We start from the raw sequence: 12,281 nt of genomic DNA, 5'->3' as shown, positions 1-12,281 counted from the left end.
TGGTCCTAACCCCTTTTGCAACTAAACTCTTCATATATTTCCTTTTTCTTTTCCCACTTGTTATCTGTCACCTGGTTTCCATAAATCTCGTCTTATTTCTCCTCCACCCCTTTTGTTCCTACTTCCCACATTCTAGCTCTCTTACCACCCCCTCTAAATTATCTCTTCATATGTGGCCCTCCATTTCTTTCTCATCTCTTTTCAACCCACTTCTCATCACTCTTTCCCTCTCTCGATCTTCATCTCATTTTCAATTTTGCCAATTCCAAATCCCTTTCATTTTAGCTCTGTACAAATACTATATGAACACAAATGAAAGACATAAAGGAATTATCTGGTTAGTGGTGAATTTTATTAATTAGCCATAAAAAAATATCACATTATCAGAGGATTAAGCTTTACCTTTTCCTTAAGCGTATGTTAATACTTTGAACCAAAATATTTTTTTTGTATGCAGGGGCAGCGATCCTGGGGAGGGGGGGGGGGCACAGTTCCCCCTACTTCTTGAAGCACTGAAAAGTGCCTTTTTATGCAAGAAAAATGCCCCCTCACGAACGTGTACTGTGTCCCTTTCACCTGACGAGAACCTGTTTTAGGTGTTACCAAGTGCTCTTCCTTGTATGCAATTTTTTTACCCAAAAATGCCCCCCCCCCCGGAACGTGTTCTGTGCCCTTTCATCTGAGGGCCCGTTTCATGTGTTAAAGAGTGCCCCCTTGCCTTCTTGTAAGTGCCCTTTCTCGAATCACTGCCCCCTTTTACCCAAGAAAAGTGCTCCTAAAGAACTTGTTCTGTGCCCCTTTCACCTGAGAAGGACCCGTTTTATGGTCACCATGACGATTGCCCTTTGAAACAAGAAAACAATATTCTCATTTCGATAATATACTTATGAAGGAAATCGTTTGTGCATTAAGTTTAATAATTCATGAGTGGGGTATATAAGCAGTTTCGTACAGATGGAGAGGGGCTTGAAGGACTCTTGCCCCCCCCCCCCAAAAAAAAAAAAAAAAAAAAAAATTTTAGATTTTCTTTTTAAAAATGTCAAAAAATTTCATGTAATACAGCATTTTCCCTATGCCCCCCCCCACTTTCAACTTCACTCCGCCGCTCCTATTTGTATGTTTATAGCTTCTCCTTTTGCAACCAGTTTTAATGAAAATCAACAAGAAATTTCATACGTCATGAATTTGGGGTTGTGATAATAATTTTTTTTGTGTGAAAAATTGGACTTGGAAAAAAAAAACCTTTTCCATCTTCATCAAGTGGTTCCTAAGTCAGACTCTTCAATGTTGAATTGTTGGATTTCTTGAATGAAAACATCTGTTACACCAGTCCTGCAAATTGAAAAAATAGAGAAAGAAAATCAATGAATTTAAATTAAAATTGTCGTGATTTATGAAACTTAAATGTTTTAAGAAAAGTGAGACTATACATATATATGTTTCTTCAACACATAACAGGAAATCTTACTTCTACTAATTTTTTGATAAACTTGTACTTCTATAAAGCATATCACTTGAACCTGTTCTATGCAGTTTACATACCACTCTCCATTATAACTACATGTACTCTATGAAAAAAGGCCAGAGATTTCTCATAAATATGAATGTATGAATCAACATATGTAAATTATATAAATAGTCAGAATTAAAGTTGATATGTTTGTTGCACAAAATATTTTGATCTGTGATTAAAAACGACACTAACTATAATCTAAAAATAAAATTGAAATGGGTTTTTCAAAGGCAGGTCTAATTGTTGCCAAAAAATGTGAACAATCTCCATTATTCAAAATATTCACTAATTAACTCACTCATATAACTGCTGTAGGTTGTATTTCTCTTTGTGGTCTAGTCGCTGTTCTATTAGGCCTACTTCACCAATTATTTATCATCATCAATCACCTCCATGGAAATTGTAAAACTGCATCATCCTATTGGACAAAAATAACAAGATTTAAAAAAAATCGTAAATCTACAAATATGAAATATGAATATCACACTAAAGAATGCATAAAATGAATTTTGTAAAATATGAAAAATAAATATTGCTTTGTTTATAAACAAATAGGAAATAAAAAGGCCATTTAATTACTAGTAGATCAAGGACATGACCTTATTTTATAAATTTGCCCAAGGTACATAACTTTTGGCATTGGTTCTATTTTAGACTCGAGAGCCTGTATATTTAAGAAGTGTATATTCATTACAGATCCTACCTCTTTGTGGCTCAGATTATTTTTATTTAATGTAAACATGGTTAACATTCAATGCATGTAATGTATCTGTAATTTTGTATGGGTTAGTTTAAGTTTTATACCTGGATGAGAATCTGCAAAATGATGCATGCACTTATGATCATCATCTTGAACCATATACCGGTAGGTAGACCTCTACTGTTTTTCTTGTTCTTCAAACTCAACCTGTTTGTGAAAGAAGAGAGAGAACAATAATAAGAAGTGATCTTTTTCATGGCCGTATGTATAGGGGGAGGGGTTTGGGTAAGAGCTGAAATGTGAAAACCTTCATCAAAAAGAGAATTGCATGACATCCTTCAATATTACTTTAGAAAATGCACAAAACGGCCCTAGGTAATATTGGTCGCTTCTGGCCCTCGCTTTCTGAATTTTAGGTTTCTCTAAATTTTTTCACATGTCTGCCCCCCCCCAAAAAAAAAAAAAAAAAAATATTTCCGAATCTTATTTCATTAGATTTTAACATAATTTCATAATCTCATGCACTAGGTCTAGATCTATTTGTAAGAAAGTATAGATCTAGTCCAACGAGACTCAATGCTGTGCGACAGCATTCATGTATCTAAATTAGGTCTAGATCTAGACTAACGATGGGCTCTCGATCTATCTAGAGACTAGACCTAGAGTAGAAAGTAAAACTTCGGTTCTAAACCCTATATCGGTTAGAATTTTTTGATGTCTGACTTTGACTTTTATTCCTGGCTAAGACTTCATTGCCATTATTGACCGAGAGTAGATCTAGATCTAGTCCGACTCCTTGGTCCACTGACAGTCATACTCGTACATGTAAATGGAGTCGTTTAGGCCCAGACCTAGATCTAGGCCTAAATTACAGACCTAGATCATAAGCCCTGGGGGTAAGTATCGAGGGCTGGGAAAGTATAAGTTAGACTAGATTTTAATTAGGTAGGCCTAGCTCTTGATAGCATCGATGAATAAATAAAAGTAAAGTAGCCTAGATCTAAGTATAAAGTAAGTAGGGCCTAGCCTAGGAGTAGGATTAAGAAGATCTAGGTCATAGATCTATTGATAATAAGACAAACATGCAGAGCAGCATGTTATTTCTAAGACCGAGTCTATATATTTATGAATAACAATAAGAGTTAAAATGGTGGGGGCTAAATGCAGAAGCCTGAAGTTATGCAAAATAAATTTGATATCTGAAACAAAGTGAGGACTGACACAATGACAGGCATGACAGGCGTATCTTAATCCACACTCCGCTTCACAGTTTATTCCTGACTGAGTCTCGATCTACTGAAGACAGATGCAGATCTCCCTCTAGATCTAACGTTACAGTGTACAAAAAGAAGCCTCATTCTTCTTGTTTTAGATTTAATCAATCGTGGGTTGGTCCTTGTTGGAGGTGAACCAAACCAGCCCGATTATCTCTCGATTCCCAGCCGGCTAGGAGCCCGTACAAAATACACTGCAAGCAACATACAGGCTGCACTGGGCGACGATGACAATCTAACTTCAATTTCAAAGACCAAATTCTGCTTTCCTTGAACAGAAGAATGATAGCAAACCCTCTAATTTGTTAAAGAAATAACCTAAGATCACAAAATACAGTGTGAAATGTGTAAATATTCCACTGAATTCATGTGGTTATATCAATTTATACATACTCACCAGAGTGTTCGTAGGTCCATTTTGTGTGTGGAAAGAAAAGTTTCAGAATGAATAAATTAGATGACGTAATGAGGTCAAATGAATAATTATTTCTGTAACACGATACCACAAGTATCGATGACAAAGAATCGGGGAAATCGCGTATTAATGACGCTCTTAGCCAATGAAAAGGCCGGATTATGAATATCTTCATGCTCATGAATGTCAATGAGGGCTTATTTTTGTCTTCAAATGATCGCGGTAGGCGGAGCCTAATCTCATTTGTTTTGTGCTGAACGCGCACGCAGCTTTCGGTCTAGTAATATATTATAAGGTCTTTGCTTCAAAGTAACTTAGGCGCAAGCACATCACCCGCGTTGCAATGGCCATATACGCGATGGGTATGTCTACGCAGCCACTGCTCTGTTGCGTATCCTCATAGATACGCAAGATAAAATTCATACCAACGAATAGAGGGCAGCAACACACATCAGTTGCTGCCCTCTACGTTCGTTGATTCATACTCAAGATAAAATCTATAATTTTATCTGAGAGATAAAATGTCATCTCAGAATGCCAATTTCATTTTAAGAGATAAAATAAAATATTTTAAATATAAAATGACCTCAGAATACCGCCCCTGAATCCGCTTATGGCTGTGTCTGTTTTTCAAAAATAGAAAGGGTTTAAACAAAATTTGATACATTACCTGTACCTAAAAACCCGTCTGCACAAGAAAGCTATTAAATGCTAGTGGAGAGGAGAACAGTCTTGCAGCATGCGCTTTCATTTCTTCTCAATAGCTTTCTGTAATCGTGAAATCCAAAAGCTGTAGGACTTGACCACGAAGAAAATGCTTCTCAGTGTGATACCAACAATGTTGTTTGTCTCGACCTTTGTTTTCTATGAATTGGCATTAGATCCCTATTTTTATTTTCTGCTACAATACTTAAGCCGAGTTAAACACAATAAAAGACATGTGTTATAATCGAGCCAGGCACAGCTTTGAATTTTTCGACAAACCATGGCGATTGTAAACAAATGACTGTCCATTCAATGGAATGAGCACTTCTTGGTTAGATAGGGGACTTAATCGTGATTTTTTTTCACACCGTAAACTTTGAAGAGGATGCTCGCTACGGTTGATAGTTTGATATTATGATGTTAAAAAAGTAAACAAATTCAGCAAGTAATGGCCAAATGCTGATATTATGATGGCACCTTTTGAAACGTCAACGCTGGTACATTTGTAATAACATTTTTTTTCTTTTTTTTTTCATTCGATGGACTATATTAAAATCATGAACAATATGGTAGATGCATTATCCTGCTAATTAGATAATATGATAAGAGGGGACATCCCGATAGACCGCGGGTCCGATAGACCGCGGGTCCGATAGTCCGCAGTGTGTGTAAAATTATGATCATATATATCAAATGTCATCGAGAGGTCCAAAGGTCAAATGATACAAGGCCATGGGGTTCTATCAGGTGCGGATCCATGGGGGGGGGGGGCGATGGGGAACTGCCTCACCCCCAACCCCCAGCTCAAAAAAAGAGGGGGGAAGAGGGGAATAGGAAAATAATAAAAAAAGAAAGAGGAAGATGGGAAAAGAAGAGAATAGAAAAGAGAGTAAGAAGGAGAAAGGAAGAGAAGAAAAAAAAGAGAAGAAAAAGGGGGAAGGAAAGACAAAGAAAATGGGAGAAGAAAAGGGGAAAGAAGAGAAAAAAGAGAGGAGGAAAAGGAAGAGAAGAAAAGACAGGAGAAAGGAAAAGGAGGAAAAAGAAGAAAAAAAAAGATGAAGGAAGAGAAGAATATTTTAATAGAGGAAGATGGGAAGAAAGATAAGAAAAAAGAGAGAGAGGAAGAGGGGAAAAGAAGAGAAGAAAGAGAGAGAGAGAGAGGAAGGGGGAGGGAGAGAAGAAGAAACAAAGAATAAAAGAAAAAAAGGGGGAAAGGAAAGAAAAAGGGAGAAGTAAAGGGGGAAAGAGAAAAAAAGTGGAAGAGGGAAAAGAAAGAAAAGAACGGAGTAAGGAAAGGGGGGAAAAGAAGAAGAAAAAAGAGGAAGGAAGAGAATAATATTTAAAGAGAGAGGAAGATGGGAAAAGAGAAGAAAAAAAGAGAGAGTAAGGGGGAGGAAGAGAAGAAAAACGAGAAAAGAGAGAGGAAAAGAGGGGAAGAAAAGACAGAAAAGGAGAAGAAAAGGGGGAAAGAAAAGATGGGGGAAAAGGAGAAGAAAAGGGGGAAAGGAAGACAAGAAATGAGAGAAGAAAAGGGGAAAATAAAGAGAAGAAAAAGAGAGGGAGAGGGGGAAAAGAAGAGAAGAAGAAAAGGGGAGAGGAAGAGGGGGAAAGAAAGAGAGAGAGAAAGAAAGAGAAAGGAAGGAAGGGGAATGAGGATAAGAGAAAGAAAAAAAAGAAAGAAAAGGAGATGGGAAACGGAAGAGGGATGTTGACCTGGACGTCGATTTGAAGACGCCAAAATGACGTTCGAACTATGGGGCGCCGAACTGATGTTTGAACTGGGAGGGGGGCGCCAAATTGATGTTCGAACTAGGGGAGCGCTAATTTGAATTTTGACCATAATGCGACAAATACATGTTTCAGAGAGGGGGAGGGAGGGCAAAGTTATATTTCACATGGGGGCGCCAAGTTTATGTTCAACCGAGGGCGCCAAATCGACCTTGAACTTAGGGGGCTTCATGCAAATTCATTTTCGACCGGGGGCGCAATATTGCTCGTATTGCCTGTTTATAGTAAAATATATGTCCTGCCCAAAAAAACTTAAATTAGATGCGGTTGAATTAAAATATCCCGTTTTTACGATAACAGACAAAAACAGTGTTTTCGAGTTTTAAGTCTGTTTAGCGAGATAGATACCCTGTTGAGGGTCACAAAAAAGGGTTATTATCAAATTCAGCTCGCGCTACACGCTCGCAATATTTGATTAATGAGGTATGCATCCTCTGCATCAATCCCAGTGTTAGTAAGTGTAAGTGTTAGTGTTTTTCAAGTCAACATACATAGGCCGATCCAGGGGCAAAGATTTTGCCCCCCCCCCCATGGTTGCGCAAAAAAGGGGTAAGAAACAGAAAAAAAAAGAAGAGAAAAAGGACAAGCAATTAGAATAGGAATTATACCTTAGTCCTTCTTAAGTCAGTATATAAAAAAATTGAGCTCGCGCTTCGCGCTGGCAAAAATAAATTGTTTAGTTATATACGCATCCCGACCTTACCGTTTTTTATGCGAACGAGAAGCACAAGCTGAAAATATTTGATATTCTAACCTGACAACTGAAAATGTATTTTTCATTTCATCATTATAAAAGTTTTCAGCTAGCGCTTCGCGGTCGCATTCATTTCTTAATAGATATGCATCGTGTTCATCATAACAACTACTAACATAGGCGGATCCAGGCGGCCCGAGGGCAACCCCCCCCCCCCTATTGACAGAGCAAATAAATTGGGGAAAACGGGGAAAGAAAAAAGGGGAAAAGAAATGAGAAAAAAAAGAAGACGAAACATAAAAGGAGGAAGACGAGTGAATAAAATAAGGTCAGGAGAAGACTTGGAAAACAATTTTTGAAAATATTTAATGTCACTATATTGAAGTTTCGCTCGCGCATCGCGCTCGCATTGCCTGTTCGATGAGATACATATCTTGCTCAATATGATGATATGTAGTTTAAAATATCAAGTTTTGATATCAATATACAAAACATAATTCAGCTCGGACATCGATCTTTCATTATATTGTTTTATTTTTTTTTTAAGTGCTCTGGAAAATGTCCGTTTTAAAGTTTGAATCATCATTTAAACATTTTGTGCGCTCGCACTATTTGCCAAGAAGACCTACATATTGTCTTTTTGTATCTCATATAAGATTCTCTTAATATACCTTTTCAGGTGTCTCGATTGTAAAAAAAAATAATAAAGGCCTATGAGCTAGCGCTGTGCGCTCGCATTTTGATTGGTGAGTTATGCATACCTATTTATTAATTCTATAACAATTAAACTACTTAAATTCCCCCATTAAAAAATTCCGGATCGCGATTTGCGCTCGCATTATTTGCTAAAAATATATCAACCAATGAATCCTATTCATGATTACAAAAATACTTAAAATATCAGGTTTTCAGGCCTCATGCACTGTCAACAAATTTCACACACTCATTAGGCTTAACAGATTAATAAAAATGAAATAAAATTTGTATGAATTCATAATAACTAAATTGTCCCTTTTTCAGAAATAAATATTGACAAGTTTTAGGAAAAGAAATAGAAGATAGTCATCATTCTTATATGATGACAAAATGTCCTTAGGCCTAAAATGTCTCGATCCTAGGTCAAAATAATAATAAAATATCAGCTCGCGCTTCGCGCTCGCATTATTTATATAGTGCTATCAAATTTCCCTATATACACAGAGCTGTAAACAGTGCATAAATTGACCCTTTTCACATCGGAATTTCAAATATTATTTTCAGCTCGGGCTCTGCGCTCGCATTATTGATTTTTATGATGAAAAATGAAATGTATTCAGATAGCCAGGATTCTGTCTATCTCTAAAACACGCGCACGCATGTTTTTTGAGATACAAAGCTTGATCTTATTCAAAACGTGCTAAAATTATCCAGTTTTGGATCAGAATATCAAATTACCCTTGCTTTTTCATGATTGACAGACATGAATCGAATGTCCCATTGGGGGATTTGAAATCTCATCTTTTTAGGTTGGAATATCAATAATATTCAGCTCGCGCTCGCATTATTTAATCGTTGAAATATGTATTGTCTTAATGGCTAACTGCAAAACATCCTTAACAGGTCCCTTTTCGACCAGGCCAGAACGAATATTTAACATTTCTGCTCGCGCTTCGCGCTCGTGGTAATTATCTAGTTACATACGTGTCCTGTTCAGGTTCACAAACATTGCCCAAAATGTTCAATTTTTAGGACAAAATACATGAAATTTCATTTTTAGATTACATAGGGCTTAAGAGATTATTACACATTTATGTTGCTTATAAAGTAAAGCTAGGAAATGACTGTTAGGACATGGGCGTTTTGCCCACCCCCCCCCCCCCAAAAAAAAAGAAGAGAGAATCAAGACTAAGAAAAAATAGAGAGAAAAGGAAAGGGATTAGGATGAAATATAATATTATTTTCCAAATATTATGTCAAAATCTATCACAACCTTGTATTTTTGTAATAAAAATGTCATAATATTTGCTTGCTCGCTTCGCTCACTGGCAACTTCTTATTAATTTTATGCGATACACCATATCGAGCCCCCTCGAAATTGTTGGCTCATTACGGCACTGGGACAACCCCTTCAAAGAAACAAAAAAAAATCAACTTTGAGCGGCCGATCGGGGAAAATATGGGTGAAAAAATTACCACTCCCCCTATTGGCGGAAGCTGGGTCCGCCCCTGACTTAGGCTTTCAGGATATAATACTTGAAAAATATATATAAAAAAAATAAATCAGATCGCGCTTCGCGTTCTCATTATTTATTTAGGCCTTGTGAGATACCTCAATGTGTTTTTAAGAATGAAATCTCAGATTTTCTTTAACGTCTACCCCCCTCCCACTTCATTTATTTTTTATAACTTGGCGCCGTCGCCACCCCCCCCCCCCCCCGTGCACCCATGCTGAATAAATACGCCGCTGATGAGAAAAATTAGTCGATTGCTTCGAGATTGCAATATTCCCAAGAGGTTATCATTAATATTATTGAAGGGTATTCTAAAACAACAGTACAAAAACTACAGATCCCGTTCACACAATATTCTAGTAGGGCCTACTCTGGTTAGAAGTTAAACCAAATTGAATCCCCCCCCCCAAAAAAAAAAAAAAAAAAAAAAAAAATCGCTCGTGCTTCGCGCTCCCATTTATATTACATTTCATGGATTTTTTTTTAAATGTGATTAAAAGATAATTCAAAATCCATTTAAGGCACTTAAGTTAGCCTGGCCGGGAGGGAGTGGGCGCAATTTTTCGAAAAGTACAGATGGGCGCCAAAAATCAGGTCAAATCCCCCCTCCCTCCCACGAAATCCTGGATCCGCGCCTGGGTTCTATAACAAAAACCCAATTAGGGCAATCACCCCCTGACAACTACTTCAAGGAAAATATTATCCCCATATTTTTACCGCCGGGGACTGTTACCCCCCTCCCCCGGAAATTTACCCTCCAGACAATTACCCCGGATAATTACCCCTAGTACGGAGCCTTGAAAATACCATCAACGTGACGACATGGCGTGGTACTTTTTCTTGCCATGTCTTAATTAATCATTATCGGCGGAAGAAAAAAAAAAATTAGGGGGGTCCACCTGAAATGTTGGGATGGACACAGGTAAAAAATTTAACAAGCAAATCAACCAAAATTTATAGGAGGGTCCACCAAAGTTTTTTGACAAGAAAAAAAAGGTTATCAACCAAAATTAGGGGGGGGGGGACAAAAAGATTTTAGTGGGGGTCCATCTCAATTTAGAGGGCGCTAGATCAAGTGAGCATATCAGCTATCTGATCCCAAAAATCTTGACATAGATTTCATCTTTTATTTACATCATTCGTTGAATCGAGGTATGTAATCTGAGAGTGAACTTACCCAGTTGCTACACTTGATGTCTGTTTCCGAAGATATGCCGTGATTTACAGTGCCGGCCGCGGGAAACGTCACAGTGCCCCCTAGGGCGAACGCGGTAGCCCGAAGCGGACATTTGAGGGGAGCGGACGAGGGAAGACGCCCGCGTCCGCTCCCCTAGGACATGAGTGCCCTAGGGGAGCGCCCGAGGATAGTGCCCGCGTCTATCCTAGGGTGTTTCCCTAGGATGTTCGGCCGTGCATTCTTGGTCGAAAGAGGAGGTCTGATTTGACACATTTGTTCAAGACTGCATGTGATTTTTATCTCATATCAAGCATAAGTTTTCGATAATTTATCGTGGATAAAATCTGTTATGAAAATTACAAAGTTTTGGGTTGATAACTGGGATTTTAGGCTTTTCACCGAATTACTTATTGTGTTCGATTACACACTGGCACCAGCGTAAAGGGTCCTTTCCTATACATGTATATGAATATTCTCCCGTGGTGTCCGTTATTTCATTCACTGACATGGTTAGTCGTGATCGTAAATGAGTTTCTGACGAAGGAGCAGGTATTTGTCGATGTTGACCCTACATTCCAGAGGTCGTCCTAGAACTATTTACTCTATTCTTTCCCTACATGGTCATCCTTTTTTTATATACCCTGACATGCCTTTCAGGCGCGGATCTACGAGATGCAGATAAAAGGGAGAAGAAGAAAGCAAAAATGAAAGAAAAGGCGAAAATGAAGGGATGGATTGAAGACGAGAAGGAAAGAGATAAGAGAAATAGAAAAAGTGAGAGAAGGGGAAAGGGGAGAAAGAGAAAATAGAGGGGGGGGGGGGCGAAGAGGAGAAAGAGGGAGAGGGGGTAAAAAAAAGAAATAAGGAAAAGGTAAAATGGAGAAGAAAACAGAGGGGGTAAAAAAGGGAAGGTGAGGCAGAAAGAAAAGAGGGAGAAGGAGAAAAGGAAAATAGATTGAAAATCGAAGGGGAGAAGAAGAGACAAAGGAAGAAAAGGAAGGACAGAATGAGAAAGAGAGAAAGATAAGGAGGGGGAAATTAAATAAAATGAAGAAGGGAGACATAATAAAATGGAGTAAAAAAGCGAAAAAGGGAAGAGAAGGAAGGGCGCAGGAAAAGGTAAGAAGTACAGGGGACAATAGAAGTGGGACTTAAGAAAAAGTAGAGGAAAAGAGAGAAAGTGGGAAGAAAAATTTGGGAATTTATCCAGATTTTCATGTCAGAAAATACGTTAGTAACTCGCATATGCCCATTTTTACGCTGATGACAAGTATTGAACATTCTTGCGCTCAGTCTTGTAATTATTTTCTCTCACCATGCTCACAATTTCCTGCTCTCGTTGCATCAATTGTCCCGAATTAACATCCGCTCATTCAAGAAAGAAGAAAGAAAAATGAAAGAAAAAGGCAAATAGGAAGGGATGGAGGGAAAATGAGAAGGAAATAGAAAAAGTGAGAGAAGCAGAAGGGAGCGAAGAAACGAAGGGGAAAGGGGAGAAAGAGAAAACAGAGGGGGCTTATTGTTTCATGGTAATATGGATACCATATAGTTCTGCAGTACTTAGTTATAAAACTTGTTTTACTCAGTAATGCTCACGCGTGACGATTAAAAGGATTTTCGACTATATAAAGGTGAACCGGGACGGGGCTTTCATTCTTTAACTTGGCTTGACTGACTCCTTTGTTCCCCCAAAAGAATTGTTAGGTTTGATAGTTAGCGTTTGCGTGAGCACCCACCAAAACTCTTAACAAAAGAAAAGAATGGTTTGTATAGCTGCTCCATTCTTGCTTTGTCGGCAAGTGATA

General features: G+C 38.1%; 1 long non-coding RNA gene across 1 annotated transcript; it reads right to left on the bottom strand.

Annotated features, from left to right (window-relative positions):
• Positions 1 to 1,082: 1,082 nt before the first annotated feature.
• Positions 1,083 to 2,374, bottom strand: LOC135159005 (uncharacterized). The gene is made up of 3 exons (XR_010297766.1): positions 2,318 to 2,374; positions 1,812 to 1,931; positions 1,083 to 1,332 (listed from the first exon to the last, which is right to left on the bottom strand). It is a non-coding gene; the product is annotated as an uncharacterized LOC135159005 (long non-coding RNA).
• Positions 2,375 to 12,281: the final 9,907 nt, after the last annotated feature.

The sequence above is a fragment of the Lytechinus pictus genome, unplaced genomic scaffold, assembly GCF_037042905.1.
Source record: "Lytechinus pictus isolate F3 Inbred unplaced genomic scaffold, Lp3.0 scaffold_143, whole genome shotgun sequence".
Lineage (NCBI taxonomy): Eukaryota > Metazoa > Echinodermata > Echinoidea > Temnopleuroida > Toxopneustidae > Lytechinus > Lytechinus pictus.
This window is presented reverse-complemented; position numbering and strand designations above follow the sequence as displayed.